The 27,819-nt window shown below is 41.7% G+C and overlaps 1 protein-coding gene and 1 long non-coding RNA gene across 4 annotated transcripts in view; one reads left to right on the top strand and one right to left on the bottom strand.

Moving 5' to 3' along the window:
• Positions 1–1,026: 1,026 nt before the first annotated feature.
• On the bottom strand, positions 1,027–26,945 carry LOC140104938 (uncharacterized). Of its 2 annotated transcripts, none has more exons than XR_011850455.1 (3): positions 26,810–26,945; positions 1,480–1,671; positions 1,027–1,142 (listed from the first exon to the last, which is right to left on the bottom strand). It is a non-coding gene; the product is annotated as an uncharacterized lncRNA (long non-coding RNA). The 2 variants fall into 2 exon arrangements; XR_011850457.1 differs by having other exon boundaries at positions 1,480–1,584.
• BRINP2 (BMP/retinoic acid inducible neural specific 2) overlaps positions 15,626–27,819 on the top strand; it is a 234,740-nt gene continuing 222,546 nt past the window's right edge. The window contains exon 1 of one of the 2 annotated variants that reach the window (XM_072128734.1): positions 15,626–16,284. The gene's annotated coding sequence lies outside the window, so the exon portion shown is untranslated. Of the gene's footprint in view, positions 16,285–23,495; positions 23,647–27,819 lie in introns of those variants that run through there. The other variant, XM_072128735.1, reaches the window with a different exon arrangement.

Here is a 27,819-nt window from a genome sequence, read left to right as displayed (position 1 = left end):
GATTGTCGCTTCCCCGCTCAGTTCCGATAGATTCACCTTCTTCTTCCTGGTGCATGTAAGTGCTTGATCTTGCTACACAATTTGAAAGTTAAATTCTGCGCTCAGTCTGAATCAGTCTGATCATCCGTTGGCCCAACCCCAAATTCTGTCGCATGAAAACCAGCGCAGCTGCGCCACAATCCGATCGGGTACGTCACAATCCCCACTTAAATACCTGTCACTGCGCCGCAAATCCCGGAAAAACCGACTAAAGTGCTGCCGTGGACCTTCGGTAAATAAGCCCCAATGACTGTGAGATTAGACTACACTCTTGTGTCTATGTGTGAAGTTATTTTGCCACAGTTGTGGTGCAACAACTGTTTTGCGACTTTCCATTTTGCCAAATGAACATAGGACAGTGCAAAGTCATTTTGACATAGGTCCTGCTTGTGCCAAAATCATTGAAGGGAACCTGTCATCAGAAATTGGCCTATAAACCACTAATGCAACCAGTAACACCTTCCAGAAAATTAATTTAAGTTGAGCTGTAAATAAATTGTAAAAAGTCCCAACTTCTGTCTGCAATCTGAGTTCGGGGACCCAAACCCAAAATGTTCGGCACAGACTTTTGCAGACATTGCGGTTTAATCCATAACATTTTCACCCAGATTTTTGTCCTTTACATAAATTTCATTCTCAAATCTAAGTAGGTAATAAAAATGGAGGGGGAGGAATAGTATTGCATAATTTGGAATTAAAGCTCAAGCAAAAATAATCCCCTTGTGTGCTCAGACGTCTCATCTGTTTTATTTTTTATTTATTTTTTTTCTTAAGGTTCCCGGGTCAGTGGAATTCCAATTCCAACGTCTGGGTAAATATTCTGTCAGTTCCCCGGACTTAATTAAATATTAAATGTGAATATTCCGCCTCTTCTGAAATTGACTCCAGTATCAGCAGGAATTTATTCCAGGATGAATATTCTGATATTCTTCACTTAATGCAAAATTAATTCTATAGGAAAATAGAAAGCTGAGATCTCACCTATCATTAATATTCCAGGGATTTATTCCATACTATTCACTCTGTACTTCTTCATGCTGGATGATGATGACCTCAGGGTCTCAGGGGACATTTGATATTGCAGCGGATTTTTGTTCTGATCTCTAGAAATTAAATTAAAGTATGAATATATATATATATATTTTATTTGCATACTTAGGAAATGAATTAGAGCCATCACTAGGGTTGCTTTTAATGTTATAGTTAAGGGAGCAATACTTAAAATGTTTAATGATTCCAGGAACCGTCTACTTATATGTAAATATCTGCTTTGGCGTCAATGATTCAGGACGTTCGGCCAATCAGAATCCTGACTCATTGTCCAATCCTATTCTTGGGAGGCGGAGTGTCATGACCTTGTATGATGCTGGGTAATGTCTTGTACTGTGTTTATCTCTACCTTTCCTCAATCTTGACGTAATCAAACTTGTATCTTGTTACCTGGATTTATCAAATGTCTCACTTTAAGGATTTATCTCCTCTCTCCTGGATCCATTGGTCCTTGTCCACAGGGTTCCCTGATTGTCGTTTGGGCAGAGGCGTAACCTGTAATGACCGGACCCATTACACACCTTTTCACTGGACCTTCCTCCACATACATATTCTTGTTGTACAAGGGTCTTCTACTGTTCCCTACATGTAAACAAGGCAATTATGTGTCAGACTTAGGCAAAAATAGGCCTAAGTCCCTAAACATAGCACCAGAACTAAGATCAGTAAATTAGATATTTGGCACATCACGTTTTATGTATACGCTAAGTGTATACTTCGGTAGAGCACCCGACATATAAGTGTACATTGACAAATAGTGGTGCGGTACAGTGGCTACTATACCCCACGTATGCCAAAAAATGCAGGAGTAACGTCTTTTCATCCTGCAACCACTGCCTGAGTGACATATGCGCTAAGAGGAGGCAATGGGCGGCTACGGGGAGTGGATGCAGCGTATTACATCTCTACCTACAGCCTCGCCAAGCGCTTACGTCACTCTGCAGGAGGGAGGACCCAGTGATGTCACTGTCCATATAAGGACAGTGACATTACTGGGGGAACATCCTGCTCATCTACAGAAGCCAATCACAGTCTGCTGCCGATGTACACTCCTCCCTCCACATTCAGGTGGAAGGAGGGGTCCCCAGGTGACGTATTCCAATGCGCAGGCATACAGTGGGATAAGTCTGTGCCATACGTTGTAAGGACATGTCGGAAATCTCCTGACATGTCCTTACAATGTATGCACAAAAACGTGGTGTGAACCCAGCCTAAGCATGCATTTTATGCAGTGACTTCAATTGATGTACATGCAGCATCTCCATATGAAATATATGCAATACTTTCAAATAATTTACGTGCAGCACCTCCATATGCATTGTATGCAGTGCCTCCAATTGAATTTATATAGCACCAAAAATCAAAATCTACAGCACTTTTCAGATTCTGGGGAACATATAAAATAGAATAAGACAGTACAGAGTAATAACAGTCATATAAAAACAATAGCAGTGAGATCCCTGCTCCCAAGACCTTATAGTCTATAAGGAAAAAGCATCTTCAGATGAAATATTTGCAGTGGATCCTAATGATATTCATGCAGGATCTCTAAATAATATACAGTACAGATATTGCCCTTAAATTGTATACATGCAGTATCATACAAATAATATACCTGCTCTGCCTTTAAAGAAAACCTACCATTTGATTTAATGTATTATGAAGCAAACATACATTGAGAATGCTGTAGCTACACTGATCATATCTGTGCTGAGTGGTTTTGCTGGTAAAACAAGTATAACATTATGATAATGAAGCTCTGTCACTTCTATGGCTGGTTCAGCGCTTCTCCTAGCACATGAGTTATTCACTGCAGGAGAGGATGATGTAATCCCTGGGTTGTTCCTGAAGGCAGAATAATCACTTGCTGCACCGTCCCCCAGTTGCGGTTTATGAGTGATCCAGGTCAGTTGATTATTCATGTCTTGACTAACCTCCATTTGTAATTACAAGCTCCCGTGTCTAATGTCCTGAATGGTATAATTGTTTTTTCAGCAAAACCACTCAGCTCAAGGATTAATGAAGATATGATCCTGCATCAGTGTAGCTACAGCAGTCTGAAGGTATGTTTGCTTCAAAATGCATCAAATCAAATGGTAGGTTTCCTTTAAATTACATAAATAGTATGCCCGCACACTTAAAGGAAACTACCAATAACAAGCATGCTAAATGTGACTGTGGTAAGTTTGTTATATTTGTTATCCATGGCCTACATCCTTCTAAAATCAACTTTTAAAATTATGCTAATGGAACAGAAGGGCTCTAGGGTGGCGATACAAAAGCTCCTCCATGCTTCAGCTTCACAAGCTGTTTCCCCATCCTACTATGTGAGATCACATCAGGGGGAAATCCTGCGGGTATAGGGAAGGGGTGAGACATGCTCCTGCACAGTGTAACAGTTAGCAAAGCTACAAAGTTGATATAATATTTATCAAATATGATAACAGCTCCGGTAGCCTAGGTATGGAGAAAATTAGCATGACTACGCTAACAAGTGCTACGTCTCGACACATATTAATTTGTCATCTATACCCTTTGAAGGACCCCCCCAAGCAGCATTGCAGGTCTCTTATGTATAATTGTGGTTTTAGGTGTTGTATTTTCTTTACATTTTTCCTTCCTTGTGTGCTGAGCCCTAAATAGCCCTAAACACATCACAGCAAATGATCCTTAAAGCAACAGTGCCGCCTCCTACGCGAATAAATAACCATCGGGCCATAATAAACAGCACATCAATCAATAGAAATAATTAAGCCAAATATATTTAAACGAAAAATAAATTTCACTTCATTTTTTGCTCATTTTATGGTTGGAGGATAATGTGTGCTGTAAATTATTCTGGTGGTTAAAATCACCACCTGATACGTTGTAATTCTTCTTTATTGATTTATTTTGTCTGCACTTGACCGAATTTATTTCCTTTTTTTTTGCAAAGACAATTTTACTTTTACTTTACTTGTTATTGCTGCAGCTCCAGCCTCAAGTCACCGGATCTTATATCACAAATCACAGGTGCAATATTTACTTGGTATTGTTAGACGCCAGAGATTAATATAGATCTCGGCTTTAGTTTGCAGAGGTCTCTGAGAAGGAAAAATTATGGATGCATGAATAATCACTGACTTGTTCTCAAAGAAGAACTTAGTTATAACAGGGAAGGAATGTGCAGCACAATGGGGATGGGGTAGGATTAAAGGGGGGCTTCATACTTATAAAAACATTGAGGACAAATTCTAAATATAGTTTTTTAATATCAGATCGGTTGGGGTCTGACACCCTGCACCCACACTGATCAGTACTTCTTAGAAGGTGATACACAGAGATTGGAACAGGAAGTAGACAGCGCCATTCAAAATATAGGGGCAGATTTACTTACCCGGCCCATTCGCGATCCAACGGCGCATTCTCTGAACAGGATTCGGGTCCGGACAGGATTTATGAAGGTAGTTCCTCCGCCGTCCACCAGGTGGTGCTGCTGCGCTGAAAATCATCTGAACGCACCGGAATACACTGAGCTGGACCAGGTGAAGGTAAGCGCTTCCCAAGCGACACAATTTTGGTTTTTATATGCGGCGGTTTTTCCGAATACGTCGGGTTTTCGTTTGGCCACGCCCCCGATTTCCGTCGCATGCATGCCAGCGCCGATGCGCCACAATCCTATCGCGTGCGCCAAAATCCCAGGGCAATTCAGGTACAATCGGCGCAAATCGGAAATATTCGGGTAACACGTTGGGAAAACGCGAATCAGGCCCTTAGTAAATGACCCCCATAGTGTCCAAATCTGCAGCTGAGTCCCATTCAGATGAATAAGTGCAGATCTGAACTTACCTTGTCTGACCAGTATAACTGAGTACAGTGACCTTGTCTGACCTTCCTGTTATGTCCTAAACTTGGTAAAACTGCAAGTGAAAAATACTTGGGGGTATTGATTAAAATTAATTTTAGTGACCAGAGCCAGGCGTCTGCTGTTAAAGCAGATAAAATTATGGGATGTATCAAGAGACGAATAGATTCTCATTATAAGGACATAGTTTTGCTCCTATATAAATCACTGGTCAGACCACACATGGAATATTGGGGCTCAAATACTTAGGGACCGCGGAGCGCATTTTCGTCGGGGTTTCCTGGCGATTTCCGCCGCATTGTGCCGCATTTAACAGGGGATTTTGGCACACACAATCGGATTTTGGTGCATCGGCGCTGGCTTGCACGCGACACAAATCAGGGGCGGGCTGTCAGACAACCTGACAGATTCGGTTTATGCGCGGGATTTAACATTTCGAATTGTGTTGAAAGACAAGCACTTACAAGCACCGGGAAGAAGAAGGTGAACTATGGTGGACCTCGGCGGGGAAGCGGCGGATGCAGGAACTCGGGCGCACGAGCTTCGTGAATCGCGCCGGACTTCATCTTCGTCGGATGTAAGAGCAGTGAGACTATGGAATCCTCTGTCGCCGGAGGTTGTTATGGTGGACTCTTGTATATGCTCAAGAGACGCCTGGATGACTATCTGGAGAGCATAAATATCACGGGTTATGGGGGAAAAACATTTGTTTCTTTCTTCAAGGTTCTTCTTGCTTCTGTGTGTGGTTTGTAGTGGTGGTGGTGGTGATGGGGGTTGCTGGTGACAGTTTCACTTTAAGCTTATATAGGCATCTTCTTTTAGGAAACAATCAAGGTCACCCCCTATAGGTGGCTCTAGAGAGATACGGTAGATCTGGGGGGGGGGGGTTTGAGTAGAGCTAATTTGCATGCATCATTCCCATGGATCATTGCCTGTAAGGCTCCATCCATCAGCAGGATCTCCTGAATAAGGAGCTAATACTCCCCACAGTGTTTACTCCTTTAACCTCGGATCAATCCAGTCATCTCTGACAGAGAACAATCACAAGTAGAAGAGAACATGATTATAACACTTTAGCTTTTTTTTGTTGCGTTGAGAAATGCTAAGTACATGTACGGTGTAAGAATGGAAATCGCAAGGTAACTCTTAGTTGTTTGTTATCCCAGACAACAGATGTCACGAAGCTTCTTGTTGAAGTTCTGGAGAACAAAACGCAGAATACAAAGTCAAGAGAATTATATTCCCAGCAACACAAAAAGCTGGAAGATCTTTTAACCTGTAACAGGTGGAGGGCATATTAGGAATTTTTATTTATTCATATCAAACCAACATCTGTAAGACGATAAGATAGTGAAAGACATTTATTATGCATATTGGGCAAACATTTTGCACAATTTTTCATAGTTTGTATTGTGTGCTTGTAATTTATGCACAATTGTAATAGCAGGTTTCAGGTTTCTTTTCATCTTTTCACATGTTCTAGGCCGATTGTTATGGATTTGTGTATATTTTTCAATACTTACCGTATATACTCGAGTATAAGCCGACCCAAGAATAAGCCGAGGCCCCTAATTTTACCACAAAAACCTGGTAAAACCTATATTTTGTTTACTCGAGTATAAGCCGAGTTTGGGTTTTCAGCACATATTTTTGTGCTGAAAAACTAGGCTTATACTCGAGCATATAAGGTATACAGCTTTTTTTTGTAAAATAATGTAACACCACGTACCCAAATCTTATAATTAATGGACTACAAAACGTACGATTTAAAGGGCACAAATATTAAAGAGGAATTCATAACTTATATAATAGAAACGTGATAGATGAGGGCTCCATCACGTGGACCCCACATCTCTGAAAAATGGAGAACCACTGATGACCTTCCCATGGCTTCCTGAATTGAGACTGGCCATGCATTTCTGGCCTTGTGAAAAGGGTCAAGGGAATTCCTTTTCGAGCAGGCAGGGGAGGGAGGGGGATGGTGTGGAGTAGAGGAGGAATACATAAAGAGATGCAGGCACACAAAGGCTGCACCTGCCCCCTCCCAGGGGCTCACCACAATCTACTGGCAGGGAGCTAGGTAATGTGAGTTAAATTTATATAAAGTGCTGAAATTATTCAAAATGCTGAGAAAGGCATTTTTGAAATCAACATAGCATAAACTATAAGCTAAATATGACATTCCTGGTGACAGGTTTGCTTTAAAGAGGTTGTCACAAATTTTCAACTTATCCCCTATCCACAGGATAACACAGTGATTGGTGAGGGTCAGGCTGCTGGGACCTCCACACTTCCAGAGAATGTTTTCAATAATGGGTGGTGTGGTAGGTCAAGCATACATTCATTTTGTATGGGACTGACGGAAATTGCAGAGCACAGCGCTCACATATTTCCTCCACTCTCACAGACAGGGGAAAAGAGTCCTGGAGAGTGTTGTGCTCAGCAAATTTAGACACTCCCATACTATTTAATGGAGCAACAGGACAATTGTTAGGAGAACAATCTCTATTGATTAGTGACAACTGGACCTGTTCTCATTATTGGGAGAGGGGGTAGAAGTTGTATCAATTGAAAACTTAGGGCAATCCCTTTTATAAAGGCATTTTAGAATTTTTTGCTAGAATTATCACAGATTTTTGTCAAATCAGAGGATTTATATGAATGCATGTATGCTTACAATATTTAAGAGAAGAGGTCAGGAACTGATCAAAGATGCATATCATCTTAAAATAAATAATTATTAATCCCACAGTGATTGGGACTCTCTATTTATTTGTAAGGCCTCCTGTGTCATCTATACATTGTACAGGGAGGGGGAGGAGATAAGCTGCGACATCATCTATTGTCAGTAGTGATGTAATGATGGGTCAGTGTTATCTATACAGAGGTCATTGTACAGGGATGGGGAGGAGATAAGCTGTGACATCATCTATTGTCACTAGTGATGTAATGATGGGTCAGTGTTATCTATATAGAGGTCATTGTACAGGAGGGGGAGGAGATAAGCTGTGACATCCTCTATTGTCAGTAGTGATGTAATGATGGGTCAGTGTTATCTATATAGAGGTCATTGTACAGGGAGGGGGAGGAGATAAGCTGTGACATCATCTATTGTCAGTAGTGATGTAATGATGGGTCAGTGTTATCTTTATAGAGGTCATTGTACAGGAAGGGGGAGGAGATAAGCTGTGACATCATCTATTGTCAGTAGTGATGTAATGATTGGTCAGTATTATCTATATAGAGATCATTTTACAGGGAGGAGGAGGAGATAAGCTGTGACATCATCTATTGTCAGTAGTGATGTAATGATGGGTCAGTGTTATCTATATAGAGGTTATTGTACAGGGAGGGGGAGGAGATAAGCTGTGACATCATCTATTGTCAGTAGTGATGTAATGATGGGTCAGTGTTATCTATATAGAGGACATTGTACAGGGAGGAGGAGATAAGCTGTGACATCATCTATTGTCAGTAGTGATGTAATGATGGGTCAGTGTTATCTATATAGAGGTCATTGTACAGGGAGGGGGAGGAGATAAGCTGTGACATCATCTATTGTCAGTAGTGATGTAATGATGGGTCAATGTTATCTATATAGAGGTCATTGTACAGGGAGGGGGAGGAGATAAGCTGTGACATCATCTATTGTCATTAGTTATATAATGATGGGTCAGTGTTATCTATATAGAGGTCATTATACAGGGAGGGGGAGGAGATAAGCTGTGACATCATCTATTGTCAGTAGTGATGTAATGATGGGTCAGTGTTATCTATATAGAGGTCATTATACAGGGAGGGGGAGGAGGTAAACTGTGACATCATCTATTGTCAGTAGTGATGTAATGATGGGTCAGTGTTGTCTTTATAGAGGTCATTGTACAGGGAGGGAGGAGATAAGCTGTGACATCATCTATTGTCAGTAGTGATGTAATGATGGGTCAGTGTTATCTATATAGAGGTCATTGTACAGGGAGGGGGAGGAGATAAGCTGTGACATCATCTATTGTCATTAGTTATGTAATGATGGGTCAGTGTTATCTATATAGAGGTCATTATACAGGGAGGGGGAGGAGATAAGCTGTGACATCATCTATTGTCAGTAGTGATGTAATGATGGGTCAGTGTTATCTATATAGAGGTCATTATACAGGGAGGGGGAGGAGGTAAACTGTGACATCATCTATTGTCAGTAGTGATGTAATGATGGGTCAGTGTTGTTTATATAGAGGTCATTGTACAGGGAGGGAGGAGATAAGCTGTGACATCATCTATTGTCATTAGTGATATAATGATGGGTCAGTGTTATCTATATAGAGGTCATTGTACAGGGAGGGGGAGGAGATAAGCTGTGACATCATCTATTGTCATTAGTTATGTAATGATGGGTCAGTGTTATCTGTATAGAGGTCATTATACAGGGAGGGGGAGGAGATAAGCTGTGACATCATCTATTGTCAGTAGTGATGTAATGATGGGTCAGTGTTATCTATATAGAGGTCATTATACAGGGAGGGGGAGGAGGTAAACTGTGACATCATCTATTGTCAGTAGTGATGTAATGATGGGTCAGTGTTGTCTATATAGAGGTCATTGTACAGGGAGGAGGAGATAAGCTGTGACATCATCTATTGTCAGTAGTGATATAATGATGGGTCAGTGGTATCTACATAGAGGTCATTGTACAGGGAGGGGGAGAAGGTAAGCTGTGACATCATCTATTGCAGTAGTGATGTAATGATGGGTCACTGTTATCTATATAGAGGTCATTGTACAGGGAGGGGGAGGAGATAAGCTGTGACATCATCTATTGTCAGTAGTCATGTAATGATGGGTCAGTGTTTTCTATATAGAGGTCATTGTACAGGGAGGGGGAAAAGGTAAGCTGTGACATCATCTATTGTCAGTAGTGATGTAATGATGGGTCAGTGTTATCTGTATAGAGGACATTCTACAGGGAGGGGGAGGAGATCAGCTGTGACATCATCTTTTCTAAGTAGTGATGTAATGATGGGTCAGTGTTATCTATATAGAGGTCATTGTACAGGGAGGGGGAGGAGAGAAGCTGTGACATCATCTATTGTTAGTAGTGATGTAATGATGGGTCAGTGTTATCTATATAGAGGTCATTGTACATGGAGGGGGGAGTAGTTAAGCTGTGACATCATCTATTGTCAGTAGTGATGTAATGATGGGTCAGTGGTATCTCTATAGAGGTCATTGTACATGGAGGGGGGAGTAGATAAGCTGTGACATCATATATTGTCAGTAATGATGTAATGATGGGTCAGTGGTATCTATATAGAGGTAATTGTACATGGAGGGGGAAGTAGATAAGCTGTGACATCATCTATGGTCAGTAGTGATGTAATAATGGGTCAGTGTTATCTATATAGAGGTCATTGTACAGGGAGGGGAGGAGATAAGCTATGACATCTTCTATTGTCAGCAGTGATGTAATGATGGGTCAGTGTTATCTATATAGAGGTCATTGTACAGGGAGGAGGAGGGGATAAGCTGTGACATCATCTATTGTAAGTAGTGATGTAATCAAGGGTCAGTGTTATCTATATAGAGGTCATTGTACAGGGAGGGGAGGAGATAAGCTGTGACATCATCTATTGTAAGTAGTGATGTAATCAAGGGTCAGTGTTATCTATATAGAGGTCATTGTACAGGGAGGGGAGGAGATAAGCTATGACATCTTCTATTGTCAGCAGTGATGTAATGATGGGTCAGTGTTATCTATATAGAGTTTATTGTACAGGGAGGAGAGGAGATAAGCTGTGACATCAGCTATTGTCAGTAGTGATGTAATGATGGGTCAGTGTTATCTACATAGAGGTCATTGTACAGGGAGGAGGAGGAGATAAGCTGTGACATCATCTATTGTCAGTAGTTATGTAATGATGGGTCAGTGTTATCTATATAGAGGTCATTGTACAGGGAGGAGGAGGAGATAAGCTGTGACATCATCTATTGTCAGTAGTGATGTAATGATAGGTCAGTGTTATCTATATAGAGGTCATTGTATAGGGAGGGGGAGGAGATAAGCTGTGACATCATCTATTATCAGTAGTGATGTAATGATGGGTCAGTGTTATCTACATAGAGGTCATTGTACAGGGAGGGGGAGGAGATAAGCTGTGACATCATCAATTGTCAGTAGTGATGTAATGATGGGTCAGTGTTATCTATATAGAGGTCATTGTACAGGGAGGGGGAGGAGATAAGCTGTGACATCATCTATTGTCAGTAGTGATGTAATGATGGGTCAGTGTTATCTATATAGAGGTCATTGTACAGGGAGGGGGAGGAGATAAGCTGTGACATCATCTATTGTCAGTAGTGATGTAATGATGGGTCAGTGTTATCTATATAGAGGTCATTGTACAGGGAGGGGGAGGAGATAAGCTGTGACATCATCTATTGTCAGTAGTGATGTAATGATTGGTCAGTATTATCTATATAGAGATCATTTTACAGGGAGGAGGAGATAAGCTGTGACATCATCTATTGTCAGTAGTGATGTAATGATGGGTCAGTGTTATCTATATAGAGGTCATTGTACAGGGAGGGGGAGGAGATAAGCTGTGACATCATCTATTGTCAGTAGTGATGTAATGATGGGTCAGTGTTATCTATATAGAGGTCATTGTACAGGGAGGGGGAGGAGATAAGCTGTGACATCATCTATTGTCAGTAGTGATGTAATGATGGGTCAGTGTTATCTATATAGAGGTCATTGTACAGGGAGGGGGAGGAGATAAGCTGTGACATCATCTATTGTCAGTAGTGATGTAATGATGGGTCAGTGTTATCTATATAGAGGTCATTGTGCAGGGAGGGGGAGGAGATAAGCTGTGACATCATCTATTGTCAGTAGTGATGCAATGATGGGCCAGTGGTATCTATATAGAGGTCATTGTACAGGGAGGGGGAGGAGATAAGCTGTGACATCATCTATTGTTAGTAGTGATGTAAAGATGGGTCAGTGTTATCTATATAGAGGTCATTGTACAGGGAGGGGGAGGAGATAAGTTTATACATTAATATTGATGTAATATTGGGACACTTTCCCTTCTATAGCTAGATATTACACCTAATAACACAAATATAGGGTTATGGCTGTTTCTTTCTGCAGTAGTAGAGGGATCCATGCACCTAGCTGACTTTTCTCCTAATTCGCCCTTGATGGACAGTTTCCCTTGGTGTTCAGTAATAAAACAGCGCTGGACGCACATTAATCCTCCCTGGTGCCTTTATTAGTTCTACTCCAGAAATAATCCGGCACCGGCGCTCCATGATATTACTACTAAGGCGACGTATTACTACCATTTATTAGGGACTACTCATCCCCCCTCAGACAAAGATACATAGGTTATTATTTGCTATAGGTACAATGTATGTAGGAGCTGCTCTCATTAAAGCTGCTTTTTCAGGACCGATTATTAAACTGTCTAAAACTAGAGGGACTGTGTATGCGGCAGGTCTGTGCTCTACCACAACCACAAGGAAGTGGCCTCCCACAATGCACTGGGGATGAGCCCTACCAAAATGAAATATGGAGATATTAAAGTGCACCTGTACAAAATGCTAAAGTATTTGCCCCCTAAAAGAATAGGAATCGAAGGGATTTATAACTAAATCAATTAAAAAAAACCCTAACCTAGACCACTTTGAATGTAATGGAATCATATAAAGCCAAAAAACATGATCATTTTACCAGAAACAGCGCCACCCCTGTCCATAGGTTGTGCATGGTATTACAAGTGTGGGCTACTGTTTTTGGGAAGTAAAAATCTGTACCTTTACTGTACCTTTAATATTATTGATCTCCGTTTGACTGCAAATCCCCTTTAACCCACTAGTTGTTTTCATCCTGAGCCTTCTGTTTCATAAATACAATATTATGATATAATGTTTCATAAATATAATATAATGATATAATATTATACGTCTAAATACACAGACAGAACAGCAGGACAGGAGAGAGCGCAGCTATTGATGTAAGAGTTTGAATCTCAGCGTCATTCAGGATCAGTGGAAAGCTGGGTGGCTACTAATAGTCATTGATATCATCTATGGAAGAGAATGACAACCCTGGCAGTAAGTAAAAGCAGGAAAAATTGGGTAAAATGGATTATAATCCATGAATATTTAGTAAAATACCATAGTTTATCGTTCGAGTAATCTGGAAAGTCTGAATACTATGCATTTATTGAATGTACTTGTTTATATACTATGACTTCTATATTACAAGGCTGATTAGATTTGCTCAGGATGGTAATTTATATGCAAATGAGAATTTGGGTGCATTATGGATCTGGCCGTGAGACCCAGTGCACCCTTTCCTGCCCAGGTATACAGGGGGGGCCATGGCACTAACAATTAAGGCTGAATGGGAGGTGATGAGCAGGGAAAACTTGGTAATAGCAGGTGCATTAGACCTTGTGGCCACGCCCACAGTGCTCTGAAATTCTAATTTGCATATACAAATGCATAATTCTGCTACAGTTTTTACTCAGAGTAAAGGGAAGTGGATGTAAAGCTGCTGCATACAGAGAGCTAAGTGCAAAGCAGGGTGAGGACACCCCTGACTGCAGTAAGAGGAGCTACAACCCCAGAATAATAAACTCCAGCAGTAAATTACAATAAATTTACAATGGTCGATAATATTCTTGTGTTATCCCTCAGTTATTCCTCCTGGAAATGTATGACCATACCATCTGCCTTGTTAGAGGGATGTGTCCTTATAGCATCTGATGCTGTTATCTGTCATAGCATGGTGACACACCGCTGCCTGGTAACACCTACTTGCCAATTAATTCCCTTAATTCTTTTTGTTTCATCTGCTCCTGTCATTTCTCTGAAATGAATAATTTATTATATTTTATCTGTTTAAGTTCGCCATGATCTGTACAGCGCTGTGGAATATGAGAGCGCTATAGAAATATAGATTATATATGATTATTATTATTGCTATTACCGGCAGTCCCCGGGTTACGTACAAGATTGGTTCTGTAGGTTTGTTCTTGAGTTGAATTTGTATGTAAGTCGGAACTGTATATTTTATCATTGTAACCTCAGCCAAATATTTTTTGGTCTCTGTAACAATTGGATTTTAAAAATGTTGGGTTGTCATAAGAACCAGGATTAACAATAAAGCTTCATTACAGACACCTGTGATTATTGTAGCCTAAGAATAAAGTACAGTAAATTCCCAACAACTAGAGGTCCGTTTGTAACTAGGGGTCGTCTGTAAGTCAGGTGTTCTTAAGTAGGGGACCGCCTGTATTTGTACAGTACATTTCCAATTGGAATAACAGAGGAATGACACAACCTCCAGGTAATTGGGAATTGTTTTTCAGTGGGAAATTAAAGATGGGTGAGTAGAAGCCCCTTTATTAAGGCTTATAGAAGTAATACTAATTGTAAATATGGAGATGGATGAGCTGGAAGTCTTGACCCTTGTGATTTTCCCATATGGATTTTTCGGCTAAAATCAATGCCCATTTGTTTTCAGCATTGTTACATTCTAGTACCCCACATACGGTCACGTGTTAAGGCGACTTCTACTTACTAAAGGGCATGTGTATAATACCGCCACAGCGTGCTTCGGCACCAGACAACACCTCATCCATGATAACCACGTCCTCGGCCCATTACCAGAGTGCGGGAGAATAAGGAGACAACCCAATTTGGAGACATTACATGATGGGCAGTGTAATTATCCTAAAACTGCATGTTTACCATGTAGAAAAGCAGAGGAGAGAATAGAGGAGAGAGCTCCATAATGGAGGCAGCTGTCTTAAACCCAAAGGAAATGCTTATTGTCTGTTCTGTTCCTCGCAGCTTAAGTACTTTTCCATAAAAACGACGGCAATTCAGCGGCTCCAGCGAAATGACTAATATTTTGCATACTGTTAGCAAATGCACTTACATACCGGGAGTTAAAGCGAATGTACTTTTCAGGGGAAAAGTAGTTTTTTTTTCTATGTGACTTGCACAAAAAGAGCCTAATTTTAAGGACTATAATCATCGGGAGTTGTACATTTTGGGGCAGGTCGTCGCCAATTATCCTGATTATATAGGATGTATAGTGTCCTTGGAAAGCAGAATTTGGTCTGGCGGTAGCACCTACCCCCCACCACCAGGATAAGGAATAAACACTTTCTATTCTATGTATATGGCAGACAGACAGCCGTCCCCAGCATCAATATTTCATCCGTAAGCGAATGACGGAAATAATTGTGATTCCACTTTACCGTTCCCGTCCCTGTTTTTTTTACTCTCCAACCTGTGTAGAGCAGAAATTGCTGCTCTGAATTGTTATTACATGATATACTATCTCCTGGGTGTCTTATTACATTAAGGATCAGGGATTGTAGAACAATTGGTTTCAAACTCAGCTACTTTAAGTGGAAATAAGAGACTTAATAGATTTGTAAATCCAGGCAGCTGCAGCCCTGACTCCCCCATCACCATCGCCGCCACCACCCCCCACCCCTGCTGCAATTCTCTATAAGATATTGTTCAGCGTTGATGCTCCGTCAAGCGGCGAAGGGGTTAAAGCACAGAGCTCCGAGTCATCCAATCAAGTGTCGCCCCAGGGACGGATTTAACCAATTGTGGTGCGGCGGAGGCGTAGCTCTCGGTGCCATTGGCTGCGCTGGGACAGGCATGGAACGGGGAAAGGATGGGAGAGAGTTTTCACACTGACTTGGTGCTGAACTGGTGCTTGTGAATCCTGCAGGTAACAACACACTTAAGAGCGGAGAGAGAGAGACACACACACAGAGAGAGGAGAAAAAAAAGAGGGAAGGAAAAAAGAACAGGATCAGAAGGAAAAAGGGATTGACTCTAAATACACAGAAGAGTCTGCAGCACTGAGCATCTCCATGGCAAGACAATGGGAAGCAGACAGACCTTGATACAAGGGAAAAAAAAGCGAAAGAAAAGCAGGATGACCTTATAGAAGGATGACGGGCTCCAAACATCCCCAAAAATGATTGACATCTAGGACCTGCCCAGCTATAGATACTCCATACAAGCCTGCAGCGTCCTGCCTTCCAGTGGGTGCAGGGGCATCCTGTGTCCCCAGGTGACTTTTTGACCCAAGGATTGATCTGCCGTCTGGTTTTAGGATTTTTTTCCAAAGGCGAGAGGACTGATCTGCGGCTAATCTGCAGTTGTCCAACTTTCAGATCTGGCATCAGGGAAAACTATAAGGATCGAGGCAGCGTCATACCCTGGAGAGCCTTATATTCTAAGTGTGTGGTAAAGCCTCAAGACATTTGAGTGGCAGTGCCAAGGTGGTGTGTGGGGCCCCCTTTGATATTGCCCTTTGGGTAAGCTATTCTTCTTCTATTACCAGATTGAGCTTGTGAGATGCAGGAGCTTTCAAGTAGACCTATAACGTGATGTATAGGGAGACATAGGCTTGTATTTAATCATTCTATATGTACGTCACTGCATGGGTGTTACATAGAGAAGACTGAAGTCCGGGTGAATTTTAACCAATGTTATGTGCCTGTTAACCCTTAGGTCATGGTCACGTGTGGAATCCTATAGGCGGTCTGTGAATGGGTTAAACTTCTTTCCCTGCAATAATGCTGTAGGGCACCACTCCATTGACCTGTTCCTTGCTAAAGAGACCCACAAGGCATTGCTCCATTAATCACTTTATCGCTGGGTTTTATGTTCTCAGTGCACTGCAGAAAATCTAATAACCCTGTAGAATGGAGGTTGTGTTACCCCATAACTGGCCGGCGGTGCAGCCTGCACAGGGGTGCTCTCCATCCATCTCCCTGTTCTGTTAGCAGGCCATAGGCATGGATGCTGTGTGCATTTTACACCCAGGCAAGGCTGGAGATATATAAACCATAGCTAAGCAGAGATGCCAATACTTGCACTGGCAACCAAATAGCAATGGGAATGACAAGCAAAGAGGTTCCGTAGCAGCTGTGCCCCGGATGGTGATTTATCACACTGATCCTTAGAATGGATGGATTTGGGGAATCAGCAAACTCCTCTCCTAAGTTGAGGCAATAAGTGAATAATCACCGCTGTTAATATGGCTACTTAGCGCCATCACTCTAAGGAAGTTTTTTTTTCCCCATCTTTCCTCCCAAGGTAGAAAAATTTCCAGCCTTATAGCAAATCAATCTCTTATGCAATTGGTCACCCTCCAGCGGCGTCCAGTACCAGTGTGCATAGCTATGGAATATGAAGGATGCTCCTCATTCTCCAAAAACAGGGGGAGGGAGAAGCTGCAACATACAATGGACTCCTTAATGTTGCACAGTTGTCTTCATTTTCTTTCCCCCAAAACAAAAACCTAAAATCGCTTATTGCTTAACGTCCCTCGGAGCCATTCGGAGTGAAAGGGCAGAAAAACAGGGAAAAAACTAATTGAAGGAACACAGGGATGAGTTAATGGTAGGAATGAATGGCACAGCTGGGCTGTCACGCTCCTATAGGCAAATTAGACTTCCCCTCGTGCCCCCTGGCCTCATAACAGGTTGTTTATGGAAAATTATAAAAGCACCAGGGCCCACTTAGACGCCGCGGCAAAGTCCTGCCATGCAGCTGAGCGATATCGCCGTATGGGGGTCTTAAAGTGAAATGATGTTATCAATTTTCTGGCGTCACAACCGCCTATTCATTTGGTGACATAATTTACTTTTCCTTTAAAACCCCGGAAATTTCTATCGGTGTATGAAGCAGCTGCAGTCAGATCCCAATGCTCCTGGTGTGTATATGTAGGAGAAGGATCACAGTCCTCACCCGTCTAATGCTGACTCTACAGCTGCAGTGTCGGCACAGTTTCTTTTACCATTCTGTATCGATTGCATTAATACAATGATGTATCTGCCAGGCAAAAGCTCCATTTATCCAAAAGAGTGTGAGATGTGGAGAAGTGCAGTAGTTATTATCATCTTTTTGACTTGTGGACATGATTGATACCGGCCCGTAGGCTCTCGCTAGCCCTGGCGTTTCCAGTAAAGGGCTGAACTCTACGCCTATGACATAATACACCAGTCTGTCTGAGAGCTTCTGTTCTCTAGTAAACATGCCATGAAAGCTAAGTGACAACCATGATTGAGGAAGGGAGAGCCTTCGCTCCAAAGTTTTTTTTTTTATTTTTCCGATTTGATTCCATAAGGGGGTGGGGAAGCTTTGAAAGATGCGGTTTTGATTGACTGTGTTGGCTGGGGTATAATGATAACAGTCATTAAAGTGGCAGGTTTTTCTGCCGGCCTGTTGGCATCACCACCACGTCTCATGCCAAGGCAGGATTCACCTTGTCATTACTAAGCGAGGAAAACAAATAGCAAACAAACTCCTCGTCCTTATGGGAGACATCATTTCTGAGACCAGACATCTTCTCCTTCTCTCCCTACCTCGCTCCTATTCTCAGCGTCTATTCTCTAGCAGACTGCTTGTTTGCTTGCTGCCTGCCTGTCTCCCAAATCCGTCCCATAGCTGACATTGCTGGTGCTCCTGTTCTCACTCCCATCTCTTCTTCCTCTCTCTATGTTCTGACATGAAGCTTAGAGATGGCAGAATTTGTCAGTAGATTGTGTTGTGTGCCAAAAGGAGACGCCTCTAAATGCAAAGCGACCAGTGTGTTCTCTATGCCAGCCTTACCACCCATAGGCCTGGATGGAAGCAGCTGGTATCACTGGATAACCTTCCCAGATGACCCTTATCTCCTTTGATTTCAGCCTCTGGAACGTGGCTTAGATTTTGGTTCATGTACAGACGCAGTAAACCTTGAGAGTCTCGTGCCATTTGATGTCAAGTTACTTTGCTACATGTAAAAGCATGAGCCATGGGTAGAACAAGGGGCAGTATATTTTATCATTCATGAGTCTCAGGAGCAGGACCCTGGATTTCCAAGTTTAACTTAGATGGTCCCAATCTCAAAGGAGATAAGGGTCCTCTGAGAAGGTATCTTGTGATACTAGATGTTTACATCCATCCATGGTGGGACCATCTAAGAAAACTTGGAAATCCAGGGTCCCGTTCCACAGACTCTACATAATATAAGATTTTGTATCTTGTTGTAAAGAAATGGATACATTACATAGTAACCACCCCCAAAAATAATATGGAATGACTCTATGAGAGTCATAGTACACTCACACCATCTGCCTAATAGTGGTAATAGGGTTTATAAGGGTAAGTGTTAACATAGTATAATTCTCATAGGATTCTGGAGATAATTCGAGATCAGGGGAAGGTAATCACAAGGACCCACAAATCCTTACTTGAAATGACTGGTAACAGAGATTAATGGATCATTTTTATCTTCATGCCAAAAGAGGCTGAGAATAAAGTTCTTGGTGTTACTTTGATTCATTTGGTACATTGTGACTATTAGCTGTATACAGTTCAGAGTCTATGGTAGTTGGTCTTGAGATCACAGGGATAATGATATAATGTAGATATACTGTAGTGTGAGTATTTATTGCTCTATATGGTACCAATAAAGTGGATTTAAATGTATTATATGTCAGCCCTTGTCCTATATGGACATATAATTTCCTAATCTCATTATATTCAGTAGGGCCAAAGTCATAGGAAGACAACTTTTTCCGTCAGTATGACTTTGGGTAGACCATTATGGCATAAGAAGGGTGACGTTGTAGCTTCTTTACATCATATATAATGGGAAGTCAAAGAATCTATCAGTTTTATATCAGTAGAGTAGAGAACCCCCAATGGTTTGAACATTAACGCACAAGATAAATGTATTTAGTAAAAGTATATGAGAATCGCAATGAAACCTAGAGTGTAGGGTGGGAAAGGAGCATCATGGGGTAGCCCACTACAATACAGAGAGACCACCCCAGCTTCATGATCCTGGGCTAACCCCCATAGACAAATCTGTCTTCCAATAACTTTTTTTGGTTCTCCACTTTTTTTTTAGTTTGAAACTAACACAAGACATTCCAATGTACAGTAACAATCCCTATAAAGCGCCTGCCCCTGATGTCATCTCCGAGGCGATACGATTCCATTGCCTTCCATTCAGATACATATTCTCAGTGATAATCTCACCGACAGGCGATGACTCCATGGCTCGGGGATTGTGAAGAGACAATTTCACATTTCATCAAATTAGATGTTCTCACCCTTTGCCACCAACATTAATATTGCACTACCCACAGGCCCCTCTGCTGCGGAGCGCTCATATCATGTCCACCCATGGAAAGCCTGAGGAGGAGAGAGATTGAGGTAAATATATGGTCATGTCTTGGAGTAGGGACTTGTGCTCTTATCAGTTTCAGTGCCATAGGGGTCAGCAGTCTATTGCATTGTAAATCACTGCAGGCTCCATCAAGATTAAAAGTATATCCTCCAGCAGCGAGGAAGGTGCTCCGTCTCTTTTCGCCCTCTGCCTAACCTTGTGCTTTTATAAAGCGCTAACCTCTGTGTCATACCTTACTGTATTGGCAGATGCTCCATTTATACACAGGAACAATCTCACAGACTCATAAAGCAAAAGTGCCTTCATCATACATAAAACTTACCACCTGGCTGGCATTCCTATGAGCAGATTACACCATGAAACGCGTGCGTCTGGTCTGCCGCTGAGGCTTCTGGGACCATCACAAATCAGAGACCCTCATATTGCTCGGTTTTATCACTGTGATACATGGTAACGGCTCAGAACGGACGGTTATAATGGGAATGTGGAGTGATAGATGATAATAGTATGCGGATATGCCCCTGTAAATAATAATGCTGATGATGTCATCATGTCTATTAGCTGTGAGGTCATTACATCAGTCAAATAAAGAGGTAGCCATCTGCAAATGTGACCTTCCTGACGTTACCTATGAGCAGGACATAATGGGCTAATGTATCATACCTTGTGTGGGCGATTCCTGGTACACACCACAGAATTCATCACTTTCTGCTTTTTTTGTACCATTTTTGGAAATAGTGAGGAAAGCGGGGAAGAAGACGGGCAAGGGGCAGGGATGCCATGGCAAGCCAAGTATACCTGTACAGGCTATAGCTAAAGTCTACACAAGGTTGGACCTGGCACAGACTTGAATTCCAGTGCACAAGTTTGCAGAGCCTGTTTTAGACAAAGTGGGGCCCTGGGCAAAACTAAAAGTGGGGCCCCAAAATAAAACTTTCAGTAAAAGGCTGTCTTTAGCCCTGCACAATAATAACACTTTGCAGTAATGATAGGAGATAAATATGATAGATGATAGATATTATAGATAATAGATTTATTGATAGATGATAGATTTATAGATCCAGAAATATAAAGTCGATTATATAGAGATATCTAGATAGATGATAGAAGATAGGTAGATAGATATGAGAGATCGATACAGTAGAAGATCGATTGATAGATGGATAGATAATAGATATGTAGATAGAAGATATTTAGACAAAAAGCTAGATAAATGGTTAGATAGACAGATATATAGATATGAAATTGACAAATTATAGGAGATGGATAACTAGACAGATATATAGACAGGAGATAGATGATAAGAATCTTCACCTGGTATGAAAGGAGCAATATATCCTCTGCCCACAAAGGTCCACATGCAGCAGGCCCCTTTAGCAGCGGGGGCCCTGGACAAATAGCCAGTTTGCCGTCCCCTAATGCCCACCCTGCAAGTTTGGATCCTCTTATTAATTCCGGTATATCTTGTGATGGGTGCACATATAAATTGCGTCACTCTTAATAGATCAGTCCCACTCTATCAAGTTATGCATGTTATCAGAACTTTGCTATACAACCTCATTTTTTTGAGATTATGTCTTGCCTATACAGGCAACAGGCAACACCACAGGCAGTTTAACACATCTGATGGCAGTGCGCAGAACCACTACGCTGCTAAGCATGGCTGCCTTCACACCCACTTGGAAACGCAAATAAACCCCTTTCCCATTCGATGTTTCTTTGTCTGAGCCTACAATGGTTGTCTTGGAAAATGCAGGATGTCAAGAATTTCGAGCCTCATTGGGGCCCATTTACTTACCCGGCCACTGGAGTTCACCGAACGTGCATTGTCCAACGATAATGTCCTGTGCCGCGATTAACTGATCGGGCGTCCGATATCCTGCATGTGTCACTTCCCCGCTGAGGTCCGCCGGAGTTCACCTTCTTCTTCCTGGTGCATGTAAGTGCTTGGGCTTGCAACACAATTTGAAAGTTAAATCCCGCACTCAGTCCGAATCTGTCGGATCGTCCGTCGGCACGCCACCTAAATTGTGTTACATGGAAGTCAGCGCAGCTGTGCCAAAAAAAGATTGCGTGCTCCAAGATCCCAGTGCACACTTAAATACCTGTGCAAGCCGTGCATTCCCCAAAAAGGTGCACAGTCCGACAAAAATGAGCAGCACAACCCTTAGTAAATGAGCCCCATTGTCTTCAAATGTTTTCATGAAATTGTTTTATATTTATAGAACTGTAAATCTGTATTGCAGAATAATAAGATCGGAGCCTACTGTCTGCCAGGTGAGTGCAGGGGATTGTAATTCCATGGATCTCAGTTACTGATGAGATGTGATGAGTGGACCCAAACTGAAATTTTTGGGTTTGCACCAAACATTGTGGGTTCATGTCCACAGAACATGAACCTGGACTTCAGTCCGGGTTCTGTTCACCCCTTACACTAGTAACCAGGTGTTATCCTTTATATTCCGGGGGAAAAGACCCTTTCCAAAGGGGAATGTCACAATCACTGCCATAATGGTGGCAGCATGGAAAGATTGGGTGGTCGAATACTGATGGGTCCGCTCATCACTGCTGAAAATGAGAGACAAATTAGAGACCAATGAAAGGGGTACAATGAATTCTGCCCCTTGGCAAACTATATTTGGAAAGCAACTTTAAAAATGTGAAGAGGGTCCCAGTACACCTCTTCTCTAGTACGAGAGTGAGGAGTATGATCCCCTATAGGACCTTGGTTTCCACATTTTGGTTTTTGCAACGAGGCTTTCTCTTCTTTATATTTATCCCAATTGCTACAATGTTCAGTTTAAAATAGTTTCATTTTGTAACAATGTGTAGGAAAGGGGAGTGGAGAAAAGTAAAGGTGCCGGGATTAAATGTGCCAAATTGGACCACATTGTTAATGTAAACTAGGGGAATTAAAAGGTTTGCCCAGAGGTTTAAAACATGACTAATTAGGGGAAATTTATCATCAAGTTTTTGAGATAAAACTGTTCTAGTTGCCAATGGAAACCAATCAGAGCTCAGCTTTAATTTTATAAACATTTTATGGTCAGTTGTCATCCAGATTTCTCAGCACCTTGAAGGGGTTGTTCACTTTCAGCAAATAGTTGATATGGTTTGTGTAAGTTATAAAATTTTCCAATATACTTTTTGTAACAATTACTCAAGGTTTTCTAGATCTCTGCTTGCTGTCCTGCTGTAAAAGCTTCTATGTTTACTTCCAGTGGATAGAAATCTGTCACAGGTGCACAAGTCGTTAGTATCACAGAGAGTAATAGGAGCTGTTTGATAATAACGGCTTGTGCACCTGTGTGACATCACATGACCATGGACAGCTTTCTATCCTCTGGAAGTAAACATAGAAGCTTTCTATAGAATGAAAGCAAGCAGAGATCTAGAAAACTGTGAGGAATTAATACAGAAAGTATATTGGGAAATTGTATAACTTTTCCTTACACAAACCATATCAACTATTTGCTGAAAATGGACAACACCTGTAAGTATCAGCTCTACCTATGTTTCCATTTAAACTGAGCAGGACAGGGAGACAAAAACACCAGTGTCTGCAATGTAACCCTTCAAAATGATTGTCCTCCAGCTTTACCAGTAAGAGACCAAAACAAATGAAGACACAAATGGAAGCTGAGACATATTGGGATATATTATTTATGTATTAATTTATTTATTTACTATAGTATCTATCTTTCTATATATGACAGATAGATAGAATTTCAATATTTATCAACCTAATTTCTCCCAATTTTGTAATTGGACAAAAAGACACTTTCCATACTCATAGTACATCTTATGTCCCGGTCGTGGCCTGCAGGGGGCACTCTGCATGACATATTTACTCAGTCGTTTCATAGACATAAAGCATGCCACAAAAATCTATTTTACCTTGGAAATGCCTGATATCAGATAACAGTAGCAGGTAGTGAGCTGAACTGTGACTACAGACTATTTGGCTGATAACAGAGGATACTAGCAATTAGTGTGCTAAACTGTGGCTACAGATTTGTCTGATAAAAGAGAACACTGGAAGTTAGTGAGATAAACTTTGACTACAGATAGACTATAGATCTGGCTGATAACAGAGGACACTAGCAAGTTGTGAGCTAAACCGTGATGACAGACAATGGATTTGGATGATAACAAAGAACACTAGCAGACAGTGAGCTTAACCTTGGCAATATGATTGTCCAATAACAGAGGATACAAGCAGATAATGAGCTAAACTGTGACTATGGATTTAGCTGATAACAGAGAGTACTAGCAAGTAGAAGGCTAGAGTGTGACTATAGACAATCTATGGTTTTGACTGATAACAGAGAACACTAGCAAGTAGTAAGCTAAATTGGGACTGCAGACAAACTATGGATTTGGCTGATAACAGAGAACACTAAACCGTGACTGAAGTCATACTATGGATTTGGCTGATAACAGAGAACACTAGCAGGTATTCTAGATAACAATGCAAGACTCCAGCAGAACCTGAATTTTGTGAATTTTCCCTGGTATTGGTGGTCTCTGCATAATTCAGGTAATCCTGTAGGATGTATTCCTTTTGTTCAGCCTATTATTTATTTATAATTTTTATTGTGAGCCGCCTTGGTCTGTGATAATTATAAGCTGCAGGCCATAATACAGGACCATTACTAATGCATATTACATTCCAGCCGGAGCCACAGCTTAGCTCATTTCTCACTGATTTAATTTAGGCCGAGTTAAATAATGTTAATAAAAGGCACATTTTTACCACCAGTGTCTTAATTCCACCCCATTTCCTACTGTGGAAAGAAAAAAATGACATTGTAATAGAAATTCGGGGCATCTGTTTAGGTCGGGCACATTACTGCCAGATCACACATGACGGAATTCAAGAACCTTGGAATCAAAGAAATACTTTCATTCCATGGGGCACACTTACTAAGGGTCTGAACAGCGCATTTTCATCGGGTTTCCCGACTTTTTACCATTGTGCCCTGAATTGCCCCGGGTTCTTGGCGCACGCGATCGGATTGTGGTGCATCGGTGCTGGCTTACATTCTACACAAATCGGGGACGTGGACATCGGACAACCCACCTGATTCGGACAAACCGCGGAATTTAAAAAACGAAATTGTGTCGCAAGATCACAAATGTGCCCCATATGTAAATACAATGCCCTTTCCTTCTGTATTGTCCTGTCCCTCTGTTATTCCACATGGAAATGAGATATTATTTCCATGTCCCAATATCTGATACATATGGCCTCTATGCACCTCCAACTTTTATAAGGTAGTCCTTAGCCATGTCCCTTACCCTAACTCTCTCATCCCACCCCATTGGGGCACATTTACTTACCTGTCCTGACGCTTTCCCCCAAAAGTACATTGTCCGACCGGAATGCACTGTGCCTCGATTCACTAAGATCGTGCGCCCGATATCCTGCATGTGTCGCTTCCCCGCTCAGGTCCGCCGGAGTTCACCTTCTTCTTCCTGGTGTATGTAAGTGCTTGATCTTGCGTCACAATTTGAAACTTAAATCCCACGCTCAGTTCGAATCGGTGGGATCGTCCGGCGGCCCGCCCCCGATTTCTGTCGCATGAAAGCCGACAGAATCCGATCATGTGTGCCACAATCCCCAGTTAAATACCTGCCACAGTGGCGCAAATCCCGAAAACGTCAGAAAAACAGACGAAAGTGCGTTCCGCGGACCCTTACTAAATAAGCCCCATTGTGTTTCTACACACCTCTATAGTGAGCCCACATAGTATCACAGCCCATTCCAGTGGCTCTCACACTATATAATGTCCCCTTCCACTGGGTTTCCAAGTGTAATGTCCTCTTTTTGATGCCCCCCAAATTAATTTCCCCTCTACTGGGGTCCACCGGATAATAATGCCCCCCCCCCCCCTTTCCAGAGCCCTTCAGCACTTATAATAGCCCCCCACTAATGACACCAGGGGGACAAATATTTGGAAGACATGACTATGACACTGTGACAATATATTACACATGGTCAGACGATAATGACAACAACCATTCATACAATTCTAGGAGGAATAACAGAGGAAAGACACAACATGAAGTTATGAGAAAAGATTATTCTGAATTGTTATTTTACAAAGGATTAAACGTCTATGGTAAATACCTTAGTAAATATTTATTTATGATGTAACAATTCTTAATAATCTTTTATCATAACTTCATGATGTGCCTTTCCTCTGTTACTCCTCCTGGCAAAGTAACTAATCATTTCCCCTATAGAGACAAAATAAATGTTGACTGTTAAACACCTTCAGCCCCCAAGGGACCAACCTGTTTAAGGCCAAAATTTCCAAGCATTTTATGTAATTTTTTTTAATCCTCACTTTTCAAATTTTCATTTCTGGTAGTCTCAGCATTAGTGAGCAGTAAGTACACTCTGATAAAGCCCCCAGAGCCCTTCTGGCTCATTAGCATAATTTTAAAAGTTCTTTTTAGAAGGAAGGAGACCATGGATAACAAATATAACATAACCACCCCTGGATCTATGAGTAAGTGCCCCTGGTTATCATGATGGATTTTGATGGCAGATTTGCTTTAAGTTGTCAGTCCTGGGTAATCTCTTCAAGGGATTTGGTAAAACCCTGTGGCCTGGTGTTTAGAAGTGTGGAACAAGGAAGTGTACTTACACTGCTTAAGATCCCTTTCCTAATTTGCAACGGTACTTCTGGTTTGGGGGTGTCCACAAGTTTTGATTGGGGAGAGGGGGTGTTCACAGGCCCTGATTTGGCAAAGTGAGTGGCCTTTTAGGAACCACAGGATGTCTCTTCCTCATGGCACCAATCACGTGTCATGGTACCAGGAGGTCTCTCATTGGTCGAAAAAGGTCTTGTGACCCCCCTTTGGATATTCTCATGCCAAAGACTGGAAGAATGGGATTCACATTGGAATCGGTAACCATAATAGTAATAATTCTTTATTTATACAGCGCACACAGATTACGCAGCGCTGCACAAAGCATAACAAATTAGCCCCTGTCCCCATGGGGTTCACAATCTAAACAACCTACCAGTATGTTTTGTAGTGTGGGAGGAAACCGGAGGACCCTGAGGAAACCCACGCAAACACAGAGAGAACATACAAACTCTTTGCAGATGTTGACCTAGGTGGGATTTGAACCCAGGACCCCAACTCACTCAGCCACCGTGCCGCCCTATGTAACAGGCTTAGTAATTTTTTGTACCACCCCATGTACCGGAATTCCTTAAAACCCCCTTTAAGGCTCTGGACACATGTACAACTGATCTGCAATTATGTTGCCTCCCGACTATTTTGAACTGCAATTTGGTAGCTTAAGAAAACCCCAAAATGCAAACAGGAGGCAGGTCAGTTGCGAACATCTCAAGCGTTGTGTTTTATGTACAAACTGCACCTTAAAATCTAATCCAAAATAGTCGCACTGTGGTCGCTGATCGCAACGTAGCCTCAGTCACAGTCAATGTTACAGAATATTGCATTACTGATACTCATAAACCTTAAGCAGACGGTGTTTTAGATCATTTTTAGACCTTGTAGATATTAGCTCCATCCACTTCTCTACTTTGCCGCTAATATTTGGTAATTATTGTTTATATCAAGAGCAATTCTACATAGAAAATCACATTTTTTCGATTTTTTTTCTTCTTTAAAGTACTTTGGC

The sequence above is a fragment of the Engystomops pustulosus genome, chromosome 10 (assembly GCF_040894005.1).
Source record: "Engystomops pustulosus chromosome 10, aEngPut4.maternal, whole genome shotgun sequence".
Taxonomy (NCBI): Eukaryota; Metazoa; Chordata; class Amphibia; order Anura; family Leptodactylidae; genus Engystomops; species Engystomops pustulosus.
The sequence above is the reverse complement of the archived record's forward strand: the minus strand, read 5'-3'. Positions and strand labels throughout refer to the sequence as shown.